This window comes from Heloderma suspectum, chromosome 3, assembly GCF_057233095.1.
Source record: "Heloderma suspectum isolate Gila_16-S chromosome 3, 16-S_ref, whole genome shotgun sequence".
In the NCBI taxonomy this organism is placed as follows: domain Eukaryota; kingdom Metazoa; phylum Chordata; class Lepidosauria; order Squamata; family Helodermatidae; genus Heloderma; species Heloderma suspectum.
In genome coordinates, this window is record NC_139460.1 from 115759404 (window position 1) to 115785133 (window position 25730).

Genomic DNA, 25730 nt, shown 5'->3' on the forward strand with positions numbered 1-25730 from the left:
ACGGTTAACTGTGTGTGTTGAGTAAGCGATGCTAGAACAGACTGAGGCAGGGACTTACCAGGGGGGCGTCCTTCCTTCTAGATCTTTTTATTTCTACATGTGTACAATGCCCACCTGTTCAACCATACAGACACCCTTGATAATTCTGTTACAGTGGGTTTGCACTAGGATTAGATGCTCTTTGCATTAGGTTGTAGATGTAGATATGGTTTCTGTAGTGATGTGGCAGGCTGCAGAGATCTATTGGCTGCTGGCTTTGTAAATTTCATTCAGTTTGGTCCAATAGCAGAAGGAGAGAGACTGGTACAGCCTGGACCCCTCTCCCTCTTCAATCTCGCTTTTGCTTGCCGAATGATCCGTCTCTCTCTCCCTGTCGCTGTCTCCCTGCATAGGCAGGCAATCGGAGCTCTTACTCACAGATCCGACTCTCCTTCTCTTTGCGCTGATTGTAACGAATTTTCCTCTTGAATGTAGGTCATTTACAACAAAAAGCACCGGGTTCCTTCAAACCTAGTGTGGTTGACGGTTTTTTTGTTGTTCGTTTGGTCTCTTCTCCCCCCACCGCTTTTTTGGGAGGGGGGGGGCTGTTGCATTCCTTTGGACGAAAAATCGTGCTGGATTTCACACACACAAAAGGGGGGAGGAAGAGAGAAGCTGGACTCCGGTAAACACTGTTGTGTGGTATTTCTACTAGAAGTCGACTAGAAGAAACAGGCTGGAAAGCATCCTATTCCCTATACAGCCGCAGCTCTGTCGGTAAAGGTAGGTACCTATAGAAGTCTGTCCTCTTCCACCCCCCCCCCCCCCGCCGGTTTGCAGCTGGTACTCCTGAGAGGGACTGCTTTGCTGCAGTCGTCTCTGCGTTTGGGGCTTTGTGTTTTGGTAGCTTTGCCACCTTTTCATAATTGCATTTATTTATTTATTTATTTAAAGGACGCACTTCTTTCTATTTTTCTTCTCAGCCTATCATTACAGATGGTGATTTCATACACACACACACACACACATCTTCCCACCTCTCTGGGCCACTATTATGAACTGATGGGGGTACTTTGCTGCAGTCAGCTATTTAGAAAGGCTCCGGGGCTCTGTGTGAGCTGTTTACAAAGTAGCTCTGCCTTACAGACAAATAAACAGAAGAGTGTGGTGGAGAGAACAGGGGGCTAAATATCTGCAGGAGAGAGAGAGAGAGAGAGAAAGAGAGAGAGAGAGAGAGAGAGAGAGAGAGAATTGCTACATTTTCCTGCAAGCCATCGTGCCAAGGAAGCAGGATCTCATGGGCTGTTATTTGGAGGCTGGCGGGCGGGCGGGTAGAATTGCAAAACAGACACGTTGAGCTTTAATTCCCCCCCCCCCCGGAAAGAATTGTATGGTAGGGATTTCTCTGAAGGCATTAAGCAAGTCCCTTTTTCCTTCATCTTCCGGAGACTGCCTGCTGGTTCCCCACCCCCCTTCTTTTTCTTTCTTTTTTAAATGCATGGGATAACATACGGGGGTTGACTTACAGGCTGGCGTTTGGGTGAGTTCGCCCTCTTGTTTATTATTCCCTTCTTAGGTGGATAAAATAAAAAAGAAGGGTAAAGTAAACCGCTTTCTCTACAAAGGAAGAGGCAGGACTGCTGGGGAGGGGGAGAGGAGGACAGGATTGCGGGATCCTCTGTGTATGTACGGGAGGGGGGGCTGTCTGTTCAGAAATCTCTGCACCTTCCTAGAAGAAGGAGGAAGAAAACTGCCTCCTCTAAAGCCTGGAATGATTTATCAAGGCTGCCAACTCCTGAGTTTTCAGTGGAAAGTTAAGAAATCCAGAACTGATTCTCCCCCCCCCCGCACCCCGCCCTCGCCCTCGCCCTCGCCCTCGCCCTCGCCTTCGCCTAAATGCCCAGCATCCAAGGGCTGTCTCTGTTCTTGTATTCCTCCCGCCCCCCCGTCTCTGCACTGCAGCTGCCTTCATTTTCCTATACCGCCCCCCCCCCCCGTTTCACTCCGCAGGGCGCTGTGAATGATGACCTGTCCCTTCTGCAACCACCCATGAGTGGGGTCATAAGATCGGCTGCCTAACTTGTTACTCGCCTCTCTCCCACATGCTTTGCTAAGCTGCTGCCTTGTCCTCATCCCGTCCCCAGCCTGTGGGGTTTCTCTGATGTTTAAGACTGCAAGAAAGGAAGACGCCAGTTGGGAGGGGGGGCAGAGCTCCCCCCACCCCACCCCCGCCGTTCTGTCAAGCCACTGCAGGCACATGGTAGTTCCTGATGCAGACAGGTCTCCTCCACAGGCTGCTGATCTTTGGCGCTGAGAGGCGCTGAGGGTTCAGCAGCTGCAACTCCCCCACCCCACCCCCATGCCCAGTTTCAGTGTCAGGTTAAACTCTCCAGCATCTCTTGACTACTGTTAACTGTCACCCGATTCTCAACATCTCCTAGCTGTTCTCTCAATGCCCAACTTCAGTGCCCTCACTTTGCAACGGATTGGTCACGCTAAGCTGCTTTACCAATTGCTCCCCCATATTTTCCAGCCATTTGCCAGGTGATCACAGCTACCTCTGCTATGGCTGTAACCCCAAGCTAAAGTCAAGTGAAGCCACCCCCACCGCCTGCAGCAATAGTTACTGGCCCTGTTTGGTAGGCTTTGCCTAGGGCTTAACGTGAGCCAGGTACAACAAGACAGCAAGTCCTAGAGGCTAAGAATCCCCATCTTGGGCTGTTAGTATCCTCTGAGTAGATCCACTAATTAAGTTGAAAGAAACTGGATTTCTTATTCTCACCCTCATCCTTCCCCAGCTGGTGTTATGGTTATTGGAGCTTTACAGGTTGTGGTTTCCTGGTTTCCATTTTGTTGGAAAGATATTTTGAGGGCAGGGATGGATAAATTCAATGGAAAGTGGTTATGTTCAGTGACTAGTTAATTATGATCTTCACTATTTAGTACTATGACAGTTATTTCAAGGAAAGGGGAAAAATACATAGACAACCGTATTGTCCCTGTCGGTCTGTAAAATTTTCATTCTTAAAAACAATAATAAGACAACCTTTATCTGCCCTGGTGCTATGGGAATTTTCATTCTAGACAAAGAAAGAAAAAATAACTTTTCTTTCTTCCTTTTTTGGGTAGAAAGAAAAAACCAGGTGCTGTTCTTGCGAAAAGATTCCACAAGGTGGTAGTGTGCACACTTCTTAATGATGTGTATTTTATTTATTTTGGGGGGAGGTTTGGTCAATTGCTTGAATGGTTTTATTTCCATGTACTCTCTGTATCTTAAAAGACCCATTGTATGTCTGTTTTGCAAATGACAAAAGCTGGATTGTTTTACAAATCATGGGATATTCATCCAGGCCTACTCTCCTATCCACTGATGATGTCTTCCTGAGAACCGGAAAAGCTTATGAGAATTCAAAGTTTATAGATGAGCATTGCAATGAGTGCAGGATTTGGCTTCTTGGAGACGAGATATAGCAGTGATGTCAAAAGATATGCAACAGAATGAATAACGCTCTCCGATATATTAGATAAATCAAGTGTTCTGGATTAAACTGTAGCAGGTCTGGTGATTCAATAACCAGAGGCAAAGACTGATGTAACCATTGAATCGATTCTGCTGGCTGTCTTAGATTGGGTGCCGAGTTCTTGCTTTATTGTGTGTGTGTCTGTGGAGAAGGTTGCAGTCCTACTGATGTAAATCACCTTCCTGCTTTTCTGTAGTTACATGATTTTATAAAAACTGACAGAAAGATATGAGGGAGGATACCCTTGCTGTCACTTTCACTAAGGGAAAGTGAAAGGGGTTCCTAAAAACAGAGAGAATCTTTTTAACCTGTATGTTTAAGGTGGAGCATGCATAAGGCAACCTAGAGATGGCAAGGTCTGAAAGGAAAGGGCAAAAGGGCATCATGACTGGCAGCAAGCTCATATGGAAATTGCTCAGATTGCTTCTTATCATTTTCAGGAATCCATTTATTGCAAATTTGGAACTCAGATTAATGGAAGGCCAAAGTATGCTTTTTGTGTGATACAAACAGAGGTACTGGGACATAGATTATTTCTTTGCTATTAGTGGAACAGAATATGGTTGATTGCATCATTCAGTTTTAATTCACTGGTTGACAACCTTCTCTCTCTCTCTCTCTCTCTCTCTCTCTCTTTCTTTCTTTCTTTCTTTCTCTCTCTCTCTCTCCCTCTCTCTCCCTCTCTCTCTCTCCCCCCCCCTTTCTCTGTTTGACTTTTCTAGTCTATAGATTGTTGTTTTTCATGGCAGAGATGCAATGGCCCTCATCTCTTATTCTGGTATAGAATTGTACATTATTGGTTAAAATTATGTAAAACTCATTATATATAAAGAGCTGAAGATGATTTACCTATCAATACCTACATAAACATAAGTATTTAGGTAGTATTACATCAAGAAAATTAGTAATCAATGGAGATATGTTATGACTGTTCAGATTTAATTTTAATTTGATTAAGTAAAAAATGACTTCTGTTTCATTGCATCTGTGAGGAAGACATGTAAATGTATTTTATGGTTTGGCTCATAATTGTATGAGGTACCTTTTCTCTCAGGCTGCTTCTTTCCAGGAGATTCTCATTACTTCTATAATATTTCAAGGCCACTATATAATGCAGACAATATGAGGAAAGTAGCTAGTTCATGGCACTGTAAATTGTTAGCTTTAAATCCATGTGTTGAGTATGTCACAACATTACAGTTCCAGAGTGAATGGCCAATGTAGTTGGTCAATGTGTTTGCAAATAATAACAACAACAACAACAACAACAACAATAACAACAATGTAAGTAAAAACAGTGTAAGTAAAAATTTAGTGTCATGTGTGATAGGTAAAACAAATTTGTTTATGATGTCTTTAGTTTTATTGTCATCTCCACAGAATTAGCTGTTTATTATTTCATTTTGACGGTATCAAGAATAAATTCTGCATGATCGTCATTGCTTCACAAATGCTCTCTTGAACCTGTTCGGTACATTCAGTGTTCTTTAACAGTCTGTTTGGCTCCAAAAGGACAATGATAAAGGGTTTGTCAAAAATGGCTGTCTTAATATGCGCATGCCAGGCTGAAGTTCATCAGCAGTCACTGAGAGAAAGCAGTGAATCAGAAGGGAGAGCTGCTTGAATGCCGCCTCCAAATAAAAACGGTCTTTTAAATAGTGGCCATTTCTTGCAATGGAGGCAGGAAAGTACACATACTGCTGTTTTTGATGGGTTCTCAATACAGCTGCTACATGGCCTTGAAAAGAGAGGGGTTGTTCTTTGATGAGTTGAATCACCCACTGTGTGGAACAGATCCACCTGTGTGGGACAGCATCTCTGCATAAACCCCACAGAAGGTTCTGTCATTCTGCCATTTTACGGCCTGCTGCAAAAAATTAGGGAGATGAGACGCTCATGTGACCAAGCTTCATTACGAATGTGTATACCTAAGTACCAGGAAACCCAGAAAGGGCAGCGGGGAGGGGGGAGAAAAAGAAAGAAACATTATAAAACCAGACCACAAATACAGAACTGGCATTGAGCCATTCTGAGCAATAGTGGGGCTCTCACTTCAACCTGCAGCTGTTTTTCATCACCGTGCAGCTCAGGTGCACTCAAGCTATGTTTGTAAAGCATTTATGTTATGAGCCATTTTGATCCCCACATCTGACAGGGTTATGTATTCGGTTCTCTCACCTTTTAATGGGCCTCATTCTGTTTGCATTCATAGTCCCCTGACCTGAATTGCAACGGGAAAAATGCTTGTTGTCTGATGGAAATGAGATTTCATTGGCACTATTCCTGGAAATAATAGATAGTAAAAGCCCACTCAGTATATCTAATGGTGAGGGAGAAAAATAAGGGCAGCAGGGAGAGAATGACAGCTGGGAAAAACTGCATGTGGAAGAGTGTTCATGAAGTTGCCATTTATGTTTTGGAAATATTAAGCACAATAATCCTTTGTGTATGCAGGGTGTAGAGGGGTTGTTTTGCTTTTTAAAAGAATTTTTATTGCATATTTTTCATCTTACCCTTACAACTAGATGAGTTAGGCTAAGAGAGATTACATACCCAAGGCCACATGGTGAGTTCCATGGATAAGCAGGTTTGAATTTATGCTTCCCCCTTCCAGTTCCAACCCTTTGTCCAATGAACCACATGAAATTGTGAGGGAAATGGTGTAGAATGTTTATAAAAAAAATCTGGTACATTTGGGCAAATAAACAAAAGTCAGAACAGGATGCATTTTCCACCCTCCGGAACGGAGTTTGAGAGGGCTGTTCTGTCCCAAACTGTGCAATTTCCTGTCCCTGATTTACATTTACATCAATCAAAAAAGTAGTTTAGGGTGCAATCCTATGCATGTTTAGACAGAAGAAAGTCCGACAACTCTCAGCATTCCCCAGTAGCTGGCTGGGGAATGCTGGGAACTGTAGGACTTTCTTCTTTCTAAAAATGCATAGGATTGCACCCTAAATTTTTAATTCTAAGATGCTGGATCTAAAGAGTGAAAGAGCAGCAAGGCCAAGTATTGGTTGGGCAAGGAGAAAACACATCTTCAGAATCATCTTCCCTGCAGAAGAATTACCAAAATTCCAGTTTCTTGAAAATACAAAGGATGGAGGTTTAGGTTCTGACTCAGATCTTTGGCCTCCTATCACCTTGTTTGATCTACCTATGCCATAAGGAAACAAATAAACAGAACCTGTATAAACATCCTGCGGCTTGCTTTCATTGACACCAAATTTATAGACCTGTAAGTAATAAAACAACACACACACACACACACACACACACCCCATAATTAATTCTGTTGAGTTTTACATAAATTGAAACATTATTTTTGTACACTCTGATCCTGACAGTTCCTACTTAGCTTGGTTGCAGATGAGCTAATCAAAGTTAATTAGGAAAATTGGATCAACTTAAGCAGCTAAATATCTCAAATCTAAAGGTTTTTTTGTTTGTTTTTTTTCATTTGGTTGGTTACTATAAATCGATGTGAAATTCTGTCTCCATGTCTACTACCCTGTCTTAGATCTTATTACCCCTTACTCTTACTGGACCACATTCAATAGTGTCCATCTGGCAACAAACAGTCACTGCTGGTGGAACAGAATTCTCCCTCCCTCTGCATCCTGTGTAGCCCCCAAATCTGCTCCAGAGGGCTAGGGGAACCTCCAGAGCATATTTGAGCATCTGTGGGGGAGGTACAGGGAGGAGGTGAGGGAAGAGACGCCCACTGCATGAGCAGATGTCTGCTCGCGTGACATTGGATGTACCCCTTGGCAGCTGTCATGTACTTTTTTAAAAAAATCATAGTTTTCTATATGCTACTTTTCCCATTAGAAGCGTTCCAGAAGGAAAAATGACATGAATTGTTGCTCCTCCTATCACTGTAGTATTTAAAGACACAAGAGCCCTCTGAAGGACTTTTCATCCTGTTTAAACATGCATAGGATCGCACCCTTAATGTATTGTTCTAATTGTTCCTATATTTTTAACCGTTTTATTAGCCTTCTTGAAAGTTTTACTAAAAGGCAGGATGTAAATGTCATACGGATGCTGCTTGATACCTGGTCAGATGATTGTCTGACCTGACAACCTTCTGTGTCCTTGTGTATATCACAGTCCAGGTCATAGGTTGCCTGACACTGTAACCTACAGCTTATTGCAGGGATGGGCAACTTCATATTTTGGCCTACAACTCCCATGATCCATCACCATTGGCTATGTTGGCTAGGGCTGATGGAAGCTGTAGGCCAAAAAGCCAGGAAGGCCACAAGTTACTCATCCCTAGCCTATAAGAATAAATGGTTTTGCAAATGAAAGCCTTCCCATTCAGCCTTCTAGAATTGAGCCTGTCAATAAATGCACAGGTAGGAGCAATCCAGAAAACATGTTACACTTTAATTTAACCCCCCCCCCCTTTTTTTTTACAAAGTTTCATACCAAACTTAGCACTCACAGAGGACAAGTCCTATATGGATCAGAAAATGGTTGAAGAGCAGGAAGCAGATGATGGGAGTAAACTGAATGTTTTTGTAATGGGGGGGACATTAGTACTGTAGTTCTCTGAGGCTTTATCAGGAGGGACAGACGTGGTGCTATTTAATTTCTTCGTAAGGGGTAAGTAGTGAGGTAACCAAGTTTGTGGATGACCCTAATATTCACAATGGTAAAATCCATAGCAGCCTGAAAAACTCCAGAAGGATCTCTCCAAACAGATGAATGAACAACAAAAGGGCAAATGAGATTCAATGTAAGTCAGAGCAAAGTAATATACATTGAAGCATTCATTTCATATATTTGTTGATGGGATCTGAATTAACCATAACTACCCAGGACAAAAAAACCTCAGAGTGTGGTGGACTGTTCACTGAAAATATCAACTTGGTGTGCAATAGCAGTGAAAAAGGCAAACCTTGTGTCTGGAATGATTAGGAAATGGGTTGAAAATAACATGGCTGGTGTTATAATGCATTAAATCAGGGGCAGGAAACATGGTGCCTCCATATGTTTTGGACTAAAATTCTCATAAGCCTTAGCCAGCCCTAGCCTAGCTATAATCAAGGATTGTGGGAGTTGCAGTCTCAAACAACTGGAGGGCACTGACTGAGTTTCCTACCCCTGAATTAAATATTTAAATTGATAGTACAGCCACATTTGAATATTGGGTGCCATCACTGAACATGAAAGACACATATTGTCAGGAGAAACTAGGGTTGGTAATGAAATAATCCATTGGAAGGAGGTGGGGAGGAATAAGAAACAAGGTGCTGGCATATGCAGCGGGTGAACAAGAGACTTGCAGGGATGGGAAGCAGGCATGAGGTCAGGCAAAGAGTGAGCAGAACTTGAGGAACAGTTCAAGGTACTTTTTGTCCAGCCAGAGACTAAAAGTTGCTCTAGAAGTATTTATATCCAGTGGGATCAGCAAAGGCAAATAATATTCCTCGGAGATGGTGCTATGCCATGTGGCAACATCAGTGTATCAGAACTCTCTGGGCCAGGTTTGCAGCTGAGGAGTAGTGGTAGAATCCATAGCAGGGGTGCTTAACCTCTTTCAGCCCAAGGGCTGAACTCCATTTTGGAGAAGATCTCAGGGCCCAGATTCCAGTGGTGGTTGGGAGTGGGGGCAAAGACCAAAAGAGCAGGGCCAAAAATCCTAGCAAAGTTTCTTAGTGCCAGTAACTAAACCTTAGGAGAGGCATTTCAACCTTTTAGAATGGAGAAGAATGCAGAAAAGCTTGGAAACTACCAAATGATCAGTGGTCAGGGAAAAGGAGTGGGATCAGAGGAAAGAACATGGCCCATGGGGGATCTCCAGAGACCTATACTGGGATGATGGCAGGGCCAGATTTGACTGCCTGGTCTGAGGTTCTCATCCTTGATTTATAGCATCCTGCCAAAGTATAAGGATTCTGGTTGAAGCCCCTGACAGTGAGAAGCCAGACTTGACAGGGGATTAAGAACAGAATTATTTAATTTCCCTTCCCATTACATCTTTGCATGGTGTGTTTCACCCATTTTTAAATGGGTTGTTCTTTCCTTTACATATGCTGCCTTTCATATGGCCTGGCTAGGGTAATTGTTGAGATAACAGCCCTTGAGGTCTTTTCAGTCCCTATTAGTTTACAAATTCAGTGTGTGTATCAGAGACTGAACTGAGCTGAAAGCAGGGATGCATGAATCTGTATATTTTGGTTTCTGTCGGTTTTGATTTTTTTTTAAAAAAAAATCTTGTGTTCATTCGGTTACTTTTCCACACCAGTTAGCATTTTTTTAAAAAACCCATATGGGAATTCATTCACATTTATCCTAATATATGCACTTTGCCCAATATATGAAGTTTTGGAAGCAATTTTCTCAGCTTTTTCTACATTATTTTCACTATATACATTTTTGTACACACTTTTGGATTAGAGAAGTGTATTGTGAAATTCAGAGAAGTGTGAATATGAAGGATAACTGCCTTAGTTTGCATATTGGCTTGAGAAGTGCAAATTAGGTAGGTTCACAAAAACAGATTTCTCTCCTATACCTAGCTGAAAGACACTCCCAGATAGAGATGGGTAAGAATTTTGTTTCAGCTTGGCTTTGATAACAATTTACCCAAAGTCACAAAATTCTCATATTCGGGAGAAAAAAGACCTTGAGATTTTTTTTAATTTTTTTTTTAAGAATGAGGGAGAAACTGAACCTAACAGATTTGACCATCCAGGCCAAGGGCTTTGAACATTTTGCTATTTAAAGTCTGGGACTGAATCCCTGTATATTCAGCCATGTTAGGGCTGAATTAGAGTTCCCACCTCTTTTTTTTCTGACAGGCTCCTTGGCTGATATGTTATATGGCAGGCAAGTATATGGCAAGTCCTCACCTTGCTGGGAATAGCTGTACATACTGAATTTGGCTGGTGCAGATGGGTGAGAATTTTGTTTCAGTTCATTTTTGATAAGAATTCACCAAAATTCGTAAATTTATTCATATTCAGGAGAGAAAGAACTCGAGTTGTACAAATCTGAATGCAGAGCAAGAACGTGACTTGACAGCTTTGTCCATACTTACTCCTAAATCCTTTCCATATATTCCTATAATTGTGGATGAAGACAAGACTGGCACAATCATATATTTCTACACTATATAAAGGATGTCTTCACAGCTGAGCTCATCTGTGCACTTTCATTACAGAGTGCTTGAGTTCTAGCTCTTCTCTTAATGTACTCAATTTAAGATGGCCTCACTTAAGTAATTGGGTAGCATTTCCTAGGTTTCTTTTCCCATGTTATTTTGTGAACACCTGCTACTTGACGGAGATGTTGAAATTTTTAAGACAGCCAAGCTCTGAAAATTAATGGAGCTCTTATTAGAAACACATTATAGAAAATATCACAATGAGCTGATTAAATGACTAGGCTGAGGGAAGCGAAAAATGCACTCATTATTAAAACGACTTCTTTTTTTAAAGAAGTACCAATTTATCTGTGGCTGGAATGGGACCATTTCATTGGATTTTGGTAATAACATAAGAGGGTCAGAGAGTATGACTGAAAGTAAATGGAAAATAGGGGACTTGTAATGAGACTATTGAAGATCTGAAAAGTTTAAAGCTATGTATTATTAAAAGTATAAGCCTGAGTGATGCATAAATACATAATTGTTCATTAAGTATAATTTTATATCTTATCCAAAGTGGGCTTCATCGCACAGTGCTTGCCTCTGGATAATGCTTCTGCATGGGCTCCCCATGAGTGGAGACTAATATGATCAGAAAAGGGCCATAGGTCAGAGAAAGAGCATAGGCTTTGCATGCAGGGATCTCCAGTAGCGTGTCTGGAAAATATCCCCATGCTGATGCTTCCCAGAATAGAAAATAGTGGGCTAGATAAATCAGAGGCTTGACTCATGATGAGGCAGTTTCATATGTTACATCCTCTCATGGTTTTGAGAAAAGGCTATGTAGCTAAGTAGTAGTTTCACTCATGAATTTAATTGTCCCTGTGCTGTATTACGCTCCGGGAGAGAGCGCAGGACAGGAAGGCCTGGCGTGCTATGGTCCATGGGGTCACGAAGAGTCGGACACGACTGAACGACTGAACAACAACAACAACAACGTGCTGTATTAGGGTTGAATAACATTGTAACAGAAGAATGAGTGCCATGGAATGGTGGGTGGAGTTATGGTGAGTGACAAGTAGAGAAGACATGTTGAGAAGGTCAGTTACAAGAAGGTTCAGATAGAGGAATTAGAGGAGATTTAGGGAGAGAGGATTTGTGGGGCCGGCGGGGAGGATGAGGCAAAAGGCTGCTGGTTAAGATAGCTATTAAAGAGGAGATTCAGTTATATTAGGATATTAGAATTATTTGTTATTCTGTATCAATGACTATTTGTTCTGACTTATTTTCCATCAATAAATTGATTGACTGATTTTTAAAACAATCAGTGTGTTCTGCTCTGGGGGATTCTAAGTTGGCATATCTCACTCCACTGGCTGGTTTTGAATTACACAACCAAGTATATAGAAGGGGAAGCCCTACTGCTTTTAGTAAATCAGTAGGTGGTGGCAGCAGATTATTTTGGAGTATATTAGGGGAGGTTTGGATGCTATGGACTGGGTGAGTGATTTTCCCATGATTTGTAGGGGTCAGAGCCTTGTAGGGCACCCCTGGAATTATTATACATGTAATAATTAGTCCCAACCTATATAAAAACTTTTTTGGCTAACTTTTACCATTCAAAAAAGAAATGTAGCATTGGCTTTGTTAACTTCTCAATGTGTTATAAGCTCTTTGAGATAATGAAGATTAAGTTAATATCATGATAATGGAATGGTTTTGGCCAGCTTTACTTAGGTGATAGCAATGAATTCTCTAGAGCTAGCCATTTTAATCTGACTTTCCCATGCACTGTGGTACCTTAGAGACAAGAAATTTTACTGAGGTATAAGCTTTTAGGGTCAATTTGTCAGGCAAATGAAGTGCCCTTTTAATTGGCATGTGGGAACTGCAGCATCTGCAATTATATCTCATATTTCAATTGGAACAACAACATTGAAGCTCCAGTCCTATACCCAAATGTTTGGCAGTAACACCCAACTTAGTGGGGCTTCCATGCAGAAATGGCCTTGGCAGAGTTATTTTGGTTAAATGACAGTTGAAATAAATGGAAAACACTTATTTAATAGGGATCAGATTCAACTTTTAAGTAGCTCCAATAAGGGAGCAATCGTGTAAATCTACAATTCCCAACAGGGCTGGCTGGGGCATGTTGGGAATTGTAGAACTTTTTCTGTCTGAACATGCATAGGATTGTGCCCTAAATGATTAAAGTAATCCCCCCGCTCCTTAAAGTGTTGTTTATCTGCCCCTGAAGGATACATACATTTTCATGGGCAAAGGTTTCCTGGGCCTAACATGTTTCTGCAGGACCACACATGTTCACTTAGGCATGGGTTGATTTTGATCAAGGAATGTATCCATATACAGGTGAGTCAATTCATGAGATGTGGTGCAGCCAAAGGGGTATAATGTTGGCTGCTGGTCTTCTTTAGATAAAAGGAAAAGATGAAGCTTAGCATATACTGTGGCTGGATCTACACTTACCGCCTTTTTTTGCTTCTAATGAGGTTTCACCTCCTGCCTTTCACACTACGCAGTACCCGCCTCGAACTGGAACCGAAATTTCCCACTTCCGTGCTCCCGCTTTCAATACCCTAATATCCCACTTGTCAGGGTGGAAACAGCCCATAGACCCCCAGAGCAGTTCTGATTCTGAGGAGGAACAGCAATCTGTGGGAGAGGAGCTCGCTCATCTCTCACAAGCACAGCAGCTGGCAGAGATTCCTCCTGTCAGCATTCCTGGGATAGATAGTGACCCTGGCAGTAGGGATGGTGGAGAATTTCTCCCCGAATCTCCGGGAAGCCGAATGCCAACGCATTCGGCCCCCTGAAATTGTTGGTGAAATTCTCCGCCCCCCGCCCCCCCCGGGATGGGACTTACCTCCTGTGAATGTCCCTCCTGGCGGCGGGTCCCGGAAGTGTTTCGGCGGGGGCGGGGGCAGCGGCCGGTCTTCCGACCGGCTGCCGCCGCCATTACAAAATAAAGTAAAAAAAAACAAAACACCCATGATAGGCTACGTAATGATTAACGTAGCCTATCACGGCTAGATTTCCAATGTTTACGAAGACTACGGCGAAAATAAGGGCAACGCAAATAGCGTTGCCCTTATTTTCGCCGTAGTCTACGTAAATCTTTACGTAGACTACAGCGACCAAATAAGGAACGGGAATGGCGGCTCCCTATGGGGGCCGCCATTATCCGTACACGCTTTTTTTTTTTAAGTCACCCGTGATAGGCTACGTCACGATTTACGTAGCCTATCATGGCTGACTTTGCAAATCTAGCCATGATAGGCTACGTTAATCGTCATGTAGCCTATCACGGGGGTGTTTTTTTTTTCTTTTATTGGAATGGCGGTGGCGGCAGCCGGTCAAAAGACCGGCTGCCGCTCCCACCCCGCTCGAACACCCGCCAAACCGCCGCCTGGACCCGCCGCCAGGAGGGACATTCGGCGAAGGTAAGTCCCATCCCGGGGGGGGTGCGGGGTGCGGGGGGGTGCGGAGGATTTCTCCCCGAAACTTGTTCGGGGGGCCAAACACGTTGGCGCTCGGCCCCCCGAAGTTTCGGGGAGAAATTCTCCGCCATCCCTATGGAGAAGACAACTGATGCCAGTGAAGAAAACAGAATTGTCGCAAGGAGCCCTGTGGTTGGTATTAATGAAATGCGGGATAGTAAATACTGCTTGAAAATGCCATTGCTGTCTTCGTGGTCGTAAGTTAATGTCTTTATGCTCTTGCATATTTTTATACAATGTAAAGATAAGGATGTTGAGATACTGTTGAGCTTGGCTTGGTTTAGATAGAATAGAAAACGATTTTTAGATTTTTTGTCATTAAATGATTAAATGTTTATTACTTTAATTTGTCGTGCTTCTGTGACACCATGCAGAGCATAATCCTTTGTTAGATCAGGACTACTACAGACCTTGCTACTAGTAAATTAGATAATAATAGTTGAAGTCAATGAGTGAAGCAGGGTGAGCATGAGTCTACTATGCAGGAGGAATTAGTCAAGGAAGGAATGATTCAGTGCCAGACAGTAAAAATGAGGGTGATATAGCTAGCATCCACGAGGCAAGACAAAGTCAGAACTCCATACTGAACAGTGAGTGAGAGGATAAGAAGAAGAACTAGGAGCAGACTTGGGGAGAAGGTAGGCAGAGGGCCAGTTTGGAAAATAAACTAGAGGGCCATAGGCAAAATATAAAGTCAGTAGCTGTAGAATCATGGCAGACCTTGGCCCAGTCTACACAGAGCCGCTTTCTGAGGTAATTCAGTTTAAAAATGGATTTTCATCACTTTGAATTTGTGCCTCCCATGGCACATGTTGCCAGCTAATGTGGCGTATACCTGGGGGAAAAACTGCTGTTGCTGGGCAAACATCAAGAGGGACCTCACTATTTCATGCATATGTGAGCAGAGTCCCATGACCAAGCAACAGGACATCAACAAGTTTCCTTCCTCTATTTTTGTATTCATTAAGCTTGGTGCGAAAGAGTGGAGATGTGTGTGTGTGTGTGTGTGTGTGTGTTTAAGTCTGAAAGCAATGTGCTAACTTTCTTAGGAGTAAGCCTCATTGAACAGAATGTGATTTACTTCTGAGGAGACACGTTTATTGGTGTATTGGCAGCTAGTTCTTCCTTGAGGCAAAGAAATGAAGAAGACAAAGGAGAGAACGGGGAAGGCAGGGGGAGGGGGCAGCGGAAGCAGCATTGCAGGAATGAGTTAATAACGTCTCTCTGGGTTCCTTCACACTCATTTTTTATCCTGCGACTGAGATTGCTCCTTCATGGAAGTTTGTGCCTGTACTAAATGCCCTTTGTTCCATTTTTAAATAGATTTCAGATAATGAGCTATCAAATCATCATCATCATCAATCATCACCATCATTATTCCCGCCTTTTCCCCAATACTAGGAATCAAGGCAGCTTTGCAGCATTAAAACTTGTACAGTTAAAACCTATAAATAGAAGTATACAAAAGTTAGAAATATAATTAAATCATCAATAATATTAAAATTGTATAAAATATCAAAATGTTAAAAGTCAACAAGAAAGATAACCATAGTATCCCTCTGTCATATTCTCACAGGTCCAGACTAGCTATCCCCAAAGGCCTGCCAGAACAAAAACATTTTTACATGCCTATGAAAGCATATCAAGGAGGGTGCCACTCTTGCCTCCCTCTGGAAGGGAGTTCCAGAGCCTTGGGGTAGTCACCGAGAGGACCCTCTCCCGCGTTCCCACCAGATGTGCCTGTGATGGTGGTGGGACCTTGACAAGGGCCTCCCTTGAAGATCTCAGGGCATGAGCAGGCTCATAGGGAGAATATGGTCTTTCAGATAACCTGGACCCAAGCCATACAGGGCTGTATAGGACATGACCAGCACTTTGAATTGTGCCTGGAAACAGACTGGGAGCCGGTGAAGCTGTTTTAGCAGGGGAGTGGTATGCTCCCTGTAGCCAGCCCCAGTCAGCAGTCTGGCAGCAGCTCTTTGAACCAGCTGGAGTTTCTGAGCACTCTTCAGAGGCAGCCCCACGTAGAGCGAGTTACAGTAATCCAAATGGGATGTAACTAAGGCATGTGTCACTGTGGCCAAGTCAGACATCACAAGGAATGGGCGCAGCTGGCGCACTCACTTTAACTGTGCAAATGCACTCCTGGCCACCGCTGAAACCTGGGCATTCAGGCTCAGGGCTGAGTCCAGAAGTACACCCAAGCTGCGAACCTGTGTCTTCACGGGAAGTGTAACTCCATCCAGCATAAGCTGAATCCCTATTCCCTGATCTACAGAAAATCTGGTATTTCAACTGACCAGGAGTACCTCTGTCTTGTCTGGATTAAGCTTCAATTTGTTTGCTCTCATCCAGTCCATTACTGCCGACAGTTCAGCACCCCAACAGCTTCCTTGGAATTAGATGGAAAGTCCAAGAAAAGTAGACTTGGGTGTCATCAGCGTACTGGTGACACCAAACCCCCAAACTCCGGACAACCTCTCCCAGTGGCTTCATGTATATGTTAAATAGCATGGGGGGCAAAACAGAACCCTGAGGAACTACACAGGCCAGTGGCCAGGGAGTCTAACGGAAGTTAGACAGCACCACCTTCTGGGTCCGCCCCTCCAAGAACGAAAGGCGCCACCATAAAACAGTGCCTCCAAGTCCCATCCCAGTGAGGCCGCACAGAAGGATACCATGGTTGATGGTATCGAGAGCCACTGAGAGGTCCAGTAGAACCAACAGGGACACGATCCCCCCTGTCTAGTTTCTGGCATAGGTCATCCACCAAGGCAACCAAAGCTGTTTCTGTCCCATAACCGGGTCTGAACCCAGATTGAAATGGATCTAGATAATCTGTCTCACCCAGGAATCCCTGGAGCTGAGAAGCCACCACGTGCTCCAATATTTTGCCCAGAAATGGAATACTAGAGACTGGCCAATAATTATCCAATATGGTGGGGTTCAGGGAGGGCTTTTTAAACAAAGGTCTCACCACCACCTCCTTCAGGCAGGCTGGAACTCTGCCTCGACTAAGAGAGGCATTAACCACTCCCCTTACCCACTCGGCTAGTCCATCTCTGGCTGCTTTTATGAGCCAGGAAGAGCAAGGTTCTAGAACACACATGGTGGCTCTCACCTCTCCCAGGATCCTGTTCATGTCTACAGGCTGTACAAATTTAAAATTATCCAACAACACTGGACAAGCAGGGGCCACAGTTATATCCACTGCGTCTGTTGTGGATTACCCCGTTGTGTTCTGCTTCAGTTTCTGCCATGAAAAGAGTAAATGTGGCAAGAAGAGGAGCAAGATCAATGAAAGTTAATGGAAGACTCAGATACGGGGAGAAGGAGCGGGGAAGGGATGGGGGGAAAGGAAGCACATGAAAAAGGGAGTCGTGATCCCTCATAGAAAATGGAAGCAGAAAGCCCCATTTTAAATGCAGGATTTTAAGCTGGTGTACAGATGCCCTCTGTCTGGGACATCAACAAGTTTCCTTCCCTTGCGGGGGGGGGGGGGTCATTGAGCTTTCACAGGTGCAATGATGCATGGATATATTTTTTTAAAAAGGCATCCCAAAAGCAATGTGCTTACTTTCTCAGGAGTAAGCCACATTGAAGAGAATGTGATTTACTTCTGAGCAGACAAGATTATCCATGCCAGCTTGTTGTTCTTTGAGGAATAGGAATAAAAAGGACAATGGAGAGAACGTGTCTCATTCATTAAGCTTATTCAAAGGTGCAATGATGCACAGGTATACATTAAACAAACAGACAAAAACCCGATGGTCAGCAGAGGGTGAAGCCAACAGAAAGGGTTAATTCCTTCCATTCCTGTCGGGTCCTCCCTTAGCTGAGGCAACTTTCCGTTCCTCCTCACAGTGCTGAAGCCACTCCTATACCCCCTGGAGTAGTACTGCAAGTTTAGGATACACTGAGTCCCAAACCACAAGGAAGTCACGGTAACTGGAAAATCCATCCCAAAAGGACTTGGCGAAAATGTGGTTTTCACGGCCAGAAAACGCAGGACTGATACAGATTGGGGGTAATATCATGTATCACATTCATGTGTGTGGTGCAGTAGCACCACAGTAAATTTCCCATGTAGACTGGGCCCAAGTCAGATCTGCAACAATGTATTAGGGAGGAAAAAGATATTCTATAACAGGAGTGGGCAGACTTCAGGCTTGGGAGATCTATCTACTCTGTGTGTTTGTTGTTGTTTTTACTAAAATTGAATCATGCACCAACCAGAGCCCGATGCAAAAGACACACACCTAAGTCCTGTTTGGGTGTTTAGCTTACTATGTAGGTGAACATGTGAGCCAGGAGTGCGGCCATATTGTGTAGGCCTGGCTCCTGACATTTATTTATATTATTTATTTAAAAAAATTATAGGCCATCTTTGAGGGCACAAGCCCCCTCCCCCGATGCAGTCATAAAAGCACCAAAAATTCCACAAAACAGCAAACATCAGCGTAAGACAGAACCTACAATTGCAGCTCTAACCCTGTCAGATAAAACATAATCAAGGTAAGACCAGAGTAAACAAGTAAGTCTTATGGTCATTCTTAAAAGCCTGCAATGATGGGGCCTGATGGACCACTGATGGCAACTTATTCCAGAAGTGTGGGCCACCACAGAAAAGGCCCTCTCTCATGTACTGGTACATCTAACTCCCCTCACAGGTGAGCAAGTGAGAAAGGCCTCTCTTGCAGATCTTAAATTGCAAGCAGGCTGATAAGGGTGAAGGCAGTTCCTTCAAGTAATTTGGTCCCAAACCATTTAAGGCTTTAAAGGTCAAACAGCACTTTAAATTATATCTTTCTACTAGTAAAGCTGAATAAGACAATTGTAGGACTGCTGTCCCGGCAATTTAATATTTTACAAAATTCTTTGTTATTTCTGTTTAGGAGTCGATTTTCTTTGAGCCTTCACTGTGATCAATAACCTTTCCACTTTTTTCTTCAACTGCTTTTTAATATTACTTCAAATAATCTAAAATATGAGATTTCGGGCAATATAAGAAAACAAAATGAGGCATATAAATACATGGTGAGCAGGTTCTGAAACTATTTGCATGCATTATGAAAGGCCAAATCTATCAAGACAGTGTAAGGTCTGACAGTCTGCAGTAAGTGTCAGGAGCGCCCTAGCAGCCTCTTTCAGTCTACTCCAATAGCCAACTCAAGACACAAATGAAAGGATTCTTTTCAAGGCTTTAATCCTTTTACAACTTAATGACTCTATCAGATGCTAATCACTGGTGACTAAGCAATGAACAGCAGAGTAGCCTATGCTCCGAGTAGGCAGTTGATCCCTGTTTGAAGGAGAATCACTTGAAGACCCTGAACTTATGGGCTAGGGAGAGATCCTCCCTCTTTCCCTTGGGTCCATGGGAGGCGTCCCTTGCTTGCGCGCCAAATGGGCTCTACGCCTCCTTTCCATGCCCTCCATCACTCATCGCTCCCTGCGTCTGCATCGAGTATCTAGCAAGCCCTGTTCCCGCACTTTCTCACTGCTAGGATCACTGTCTATCTCAGGAATGCCAGCAGGAGGAATCTCTGCCAGCTGCTGTGCCTGTGAGGTGGCTCCTCTCCCATGGATTGCTGATCCTCCACAGAATCAGAACTCCTCTGGGGTTCTATTGGCTCAGTTTCCACCCTGACATCAAGAGATAAAAATATTAGACAAAAGAGTGGAAAATAAAAACTATTTTTGCCTTCCTCACATGCAAACAAATGATCTCCACAGTGTAATTATTAGGCAAGCTTTTAAAATACTTCCTATTTGAATTTGAATCTGGATTTTGTGGTTATGAATTACCCAGTCTCACTTGCGGGAAAGTCCCAATGCCTTAGGAATGTGCCATCCCTTTTGATTTCTAGTCTTTGTACAGATCACCACACGTTTGCCATTTGCTGCAGCTTCCATTTTCTTTCCTTTATTCTTGGGTACGTGTGTTTTCCTTTTAGCTAAGATAAACAGGCACCATTACTGTATGGAATTTGCTGTTACATGTGTATCCTGCCAGTTCCTCCAAAGCTCAGAGCAGTATTTTAGCCTTACTACAACCCTACCAGGTGTGTTAGGCTGGGTAACAGTTAGGGATGTCAGAGAATTCCGCCACGGATCTCGGTAAGGCTGAATGCCAGTGCATTCGGCCCCCTGAAATCTGTGGCAGAACGAAGCCCCCTGCCCCCCACCCCATGAAAGGCGTGCGAAACGGACCACTTACCTGCTGCCATCCACACTGACTTGCAAATGGCAGCCGCATCTGCAGCCACCATTTGCTTCCTCATTATAGCTGTGATAGGCTACATAAATAATTATGTAGCCTATCACGGCTAATGCAGGGACGCCATTTGCATCTCTGCAAATGTAAGTATTTATGTAATAATAATTTATGTTATGTGAGGCTATGTAAGTATTTATGTAGCCTATCACGGCAAAAACAACAACAGCGAACGCAAATGGCGGCGTAAATATTTACATGGGCTATTACGGCAAAAAAAAAAAAAAAGGAATGCAAATGGTGTAGTGACCGCCATTTGCATTCCTTTTTTTTTTTTTTTTGCCGTAATAGCCTGCGTGAATATTTACGTAGGCTAAAACAGCAAAAAAAAAAAAGGGAATGCAAATGGCGGCCGCCGTAGCTACCGCCATTTGCATTCGCTGTTTGTTTGGTTTTTTGCCGTGATAGGCTACATAAATACTTACGTAGCCTATCACGGCAAAATACAGGGACGCAAATGGCAGCGGCTACAGCAGCTGCCATTTGTGTCCCTGCAGGCTGCCCAGTGGCTGGATGTCTGGCTGCGGGTGGCCCCGGCCGGCGGCTCCGCAGAATCTCCGTGGAGCGGAGCCGGCTGGAGAGAATTTTGGGAGGAAGGACGGAGTGCCTCCCCCCCACCGCGAATGTCACCCTTCGAAATGGTAAGTGACTTTCGTACATCCTTAGTAACAGTGACTTTCACGAGGCAAGTGAGGTATGCAGTTCAGCAGGAGCTGAAGCAGGGAGAGGGAGCAAGGTCAGCCACAGCCCTCAAGCGCAACCATTTACGTTCCCCCACAGGCACGGCTGCTATTCGCTCATCTTGTAGGAACAAAGTGTTGCCCTTGGGTCTTGCCCAGCAGTCTGCTCAGACACACACTGTGCCCCCATTAGGGGTCCTTATATAATATATAGGACCTTTCTTTCTCCATCTGCACACACCTTCCCACAACACAATGAGTAGCGTGTTCGCCAGTATGTATAATAATAAGAGGGCCCCCACAACAAAATGCTACAGTAGATCCCCAAGCCATAACAAGAGCAGCCCTGTTCAGTGCTCAAGCCAGCCTGGAGTACAAGCTTACTAGCCCTGTCGAAGGCTTGCAGAGGACATCTTTTTCTTTCCCACCCCCCACTCCCCTACCCCCACACTCTACAGTGGATTGGGGTTGGCTGCCAGCCTTCAATTTACATACTTCATTGTTACATAGGATGAGGGAAGGAGCATGGCATGGGGAGGAGAGTTTTAGAACCACAGGGGCAAACCTGTAGATTGTTTATTGAACGCTTATTTCCAGGATAGTAGAAGCTGTTAGGGGGCTCATGCTGGTCAGTTCCCTTCTCACAGGAACATCGCGTTACACCAAGTCAGACCATGGGTCCAACTAGCTCAGCATGGTCTATACAGGTCTTACTGGCATCCCCACCGGCCAGAGCTGGATGGGGAGTTGTAGTCCAACACATCTGGAGGGCACCAAGTTGAGGAAGGCTGGTCTATAGCGATAGGCAGTGACTTTTCAGGGTTTCAGATGGGTGTCTTTCCCAGCCCTACTCGGTCATGCCAGTGATTGCACTTAGGACCATCTGCATGCAAAGCATGTGCCCTAAGTACCCTGGTTTATGTAATATGCCAGCCATATTTCCCAAAATCTAGGAAATGAAACCCTAACAAAATCTGATGAGTGTTAAGTATGCAGTAATAATGATTTATGAAACTTTAGATGTTCATATTAAATTGTGCATGTTCATTATTTCCCCTCGAGTAGGAATAAAACATGGAACACTGCTTTGGAAAGCCCTGATGAATCGTCAACTTTTAAACTAATCTCTTTCAATACTGTGTAGGACATAGATAAAATTAACACCCACTGTAAATATTTTTATGTTCCAGTCTTCTGGCCCAAGCACAAAACAAACATAGCTGAGAAATTTATGTAGCAAGTGGTTGGAATAACACAGAATGGTTTGGATCCCAAGTAGTCACTCCATTATAGGGTGGCCATGAGTCCTACTTTAAATAGGAAGGTGCTCTATTGGAAGGGCTGTCCAGCCCAAGTCCAATCTAAAGATAAACAATCATAAGACAGGAAAACAGGGGCCTTGAGGTTAGCATCTGGTTAGCAGGCAGAGCAGGCACATGGGTCATCTGGTCATAGTCTTCACAACTATGGTGCATTTCTAGTAATTATTTCTAAATTTCTAAATTATTTCAAATTTTATGCAAATATGTGTACTCTTTTGGCTTGTTTTTATGCATTCCTTCATTGTTTGGTGATGCATAAGTAGCCACCCCACTCTGTGAATGGAAGAAGTTTCCATTCACAGAGGTGTGTTCTACACACAGAAGGAGTCCTTGGGTGAGTGGAACTTTCCTGCTGTGAGCAGAAGTTCTGTGAACAGAGTGGACACTTAGAATCAAAGCCAATGATCCACAGCCCCTACCCTAATTGACTGAAGAACATTCTTCAATGTTCTTGAAGAACATTGCATGAAGATGGGACCACACTCAGTATAGATCACTGGGAAATGGTCAGCTTTATGATCCTTCAGTTACTATTTAGATCCAACATCACGATAGCAGAAGTCTGCTCTCTCTTCCTCTCTCCTCCACTTGCAGCCTTCCACACAGCCTGAAAATTTGCTCTAGATGGTTTCCCAACTCTCTGGAGCAAATTTTGAGGATAATTTGGGGGCAGCGGGGTGTGTGTGTGCTGGAGAATGGGAATCTTCTTCCTCCCTGTTCCACTAATGGAACTGCTTCTATCAGCAGAAAGACACTGTTGGATCCAATCCACAACAAATAGCTGGGCTATTATACTTGTTAAAACAAACAACTGCTTTGACTATAAAATGGGGGTACTTTTCCAATAGTGTTACTGAGACATAGCAAACAAATGAAAAGCAACCACTTGGATAACCAAGGTTTGCATAACTAGGGATGGTGGAGAATTCTGCCATGGATCTCAGTGAGGCTGAATGCCAGTGCATTCAGCCCCCCAAAATCCGTGGCAGAACAAAGCCCCCCTGCCCCACGCGAAAGGCATGCGAAACGGAGCACCTACCTGGTGCCATTCGCACTGCTTTGTGAATGGTGGTCACGTCTGCGGCCGCCATTCGCTTCATGATTTTTCCTGTGATAGGCTACGTAAATACTTAGTATTTGCGTCCCTGAAGAGGCCGTGATAGGCTACGTAAATATTTATGTAGCCTATCACAGCAAAAAAGAGAACGCAAATAGCGGCCGCCGTAGCCGGCGCCATTTGCGTTCCCTTTTTTTTTTGCCATGGTAGGCTATGTAAATATTTACGTAGCCTATCACGGTGAAAAAATGGGACGCAAATGGCGGAGGCTATGGTGACCACCGTTTGCGTCCCTGCACAGCCCAGCAGCGGACGGATGTCGCTGCGGGTGGCCCCAGCCGGCGGCTCTACGGAGTCACCGTGGACCGGAGCTGGCCGGCAAGGATTTTGGGGGGAGGGACGGAGCGCCTCCCCCCCACTGCGGATGTCATGAAACTAAACAGGTAAGTTGTTTCGTACATCCCTATGTATAACACTTGATCAAGCATACAAAGGATTGGATATTCCAAAGATGAATTGTTTTAGTTAGAACAATATATAGTAAAACATGTACTAAAAATACATGTTTTCTAATTAGGTTTTCTTTGAAATGTATATTGTATTCAGCAGTGTAAGACAAATATTGATTAAAAATTCTTTCCATTACATTTTTGGAGATGATACTGATATAATCTTCCCTGTTAGAAAACTATCAGTCAGCTGTTACAGGCGCTTGTTATTTTAATATCCTTTCCTCCTGGTGCAGGACAGCATTTGGTCTGAAGCTAATGGTTGTTTAGAAAGTAGAGAGACATGAAGCAAACTAGTGTTGGAGTTTGTCCAGCACTAGGATTACATAGAGACACCCAGAATGATTGAGGCCAGAGGTGGCTGGTGGCTTTGATTTTGTTAGGGCTGTAAATCCATTCCGGGTTTCGGTCAGAACCATCTAGAACTCTAAAGGAGCTATCTAAGGTGCCAAACCTATTTTGGGGATAGGGTTCAGCACCTTGGATAGCTCCTTTAGAATTCTGGCTGGTTCTGACTGAAACCCAGAATGGATTTCCAACCCCACTGAAATTGGAGCCACCAGCCTCCACTGATTGAGGCTGAAAACAGTCCTAAACACACTTACCTGGGATTAAACCCCATTGAACTTACTGAGACTTATTTTTGAATAGACATGTATGGGTGGGATTGTGCTATGAGGTTGCAATCCAAAGTACGCTTCCAGCACAGTCCTAAACTGCGCACCCCCAAGATCCCCTCAGTATGTATACCCAGTCCAGCTTTCATAGTCTTGGAACTATGGTGCTGATGGATAGCCAACCAGACCAATAGAACCATATCCTCTGTCGTTGTTGTTGCATTTTATTCCCAGGGAGAGACACTTGTGAGAATTTCTGTATTAGGTACCCAAATAACTTGACTAGTTTGGGATACTGTCAACTTGACCGGGGGTGGGGGGGTGCCATTTACTGTTCTCTGTCTTGGGATGGTCTTGCTTTTGTTGATAAGCAAACCTATTTAAATATAATGGACTGATCAATCATTGCTTAACATTACACAACAGCAACAACAGTGATAGCCCTGCTATAAAAATATGAAAAATGGGTATAATCTGCATGGGTTAGTAGAAGCATGTACATTTTAATCAGTTGATATTAAAACACCTTATCTATGTCATCACCATATCTATGATGGTGGTGACGTAGACATGGTGATGAAATAGATATGTCATACATCTATAGATATGTCATAGATATGTCATATAATAGATATGTCATCACCATATCTATGTCATCACCATCAGTTGATATTACAGTACCATATCTATGTCATCACCTCACATAAATGTGTCAAGTGGCTTGTTTAGGCTGCATCATAACGAGTTTCAGAGGACTGCTTCCATCCTGATCAAGCTCCACAGAGTAGCTGTTTTGAACAAGAGGGAAAGCATACTGAACATGCATAATATATCAAAGTGTGATTCTCATGCTAAAAACATACTATGTGGTTAGTCAATTCAGTTTCAAGTTCTGCATGTGTTCTCCTTATAAAAGTCATCTATATGTGGACAAATGTATCATTTGTGTGCTTTGATGATTACCCAGAAGTGGCTGAGTCACAGCAGTGTGTTGCAAACAGTTATTCTGAGCTTGCTGTGTTAAGTGTTGTGCCTAATGTGAAATGGTTGGGAGTACATTGGTATAATCAGGATGGGGTCTATTAGAAATTGCCATAATGTATATGTTCTTCTACCATGTTGACAGGAGGGCCTGAGGGTTGAGAGATCAA

At 43.6% G+C, this 25730-nt stretch overlaps 1 protein-coding gene across 1 annotated transcript in view; it reads left to right on the top strand.

The window, feature by feature from the left end:
* The first annotated feature begins 380 nt into the window (after positions 1-380).
* Positions 381-25730, top strand: part of NLGN4X (neuroligin 4 X-linked) — a 305252-nt gene continuing 279902 nt past the window's right edge. The window contains exon 1 of the mRNA XM_084844266.1: positions 381-762. The gene's annotated coding sequence lies outside the window, so the exon portion shown is untranslated. The remainder of the gene's footprint in view (positions 763-25730) is intronic.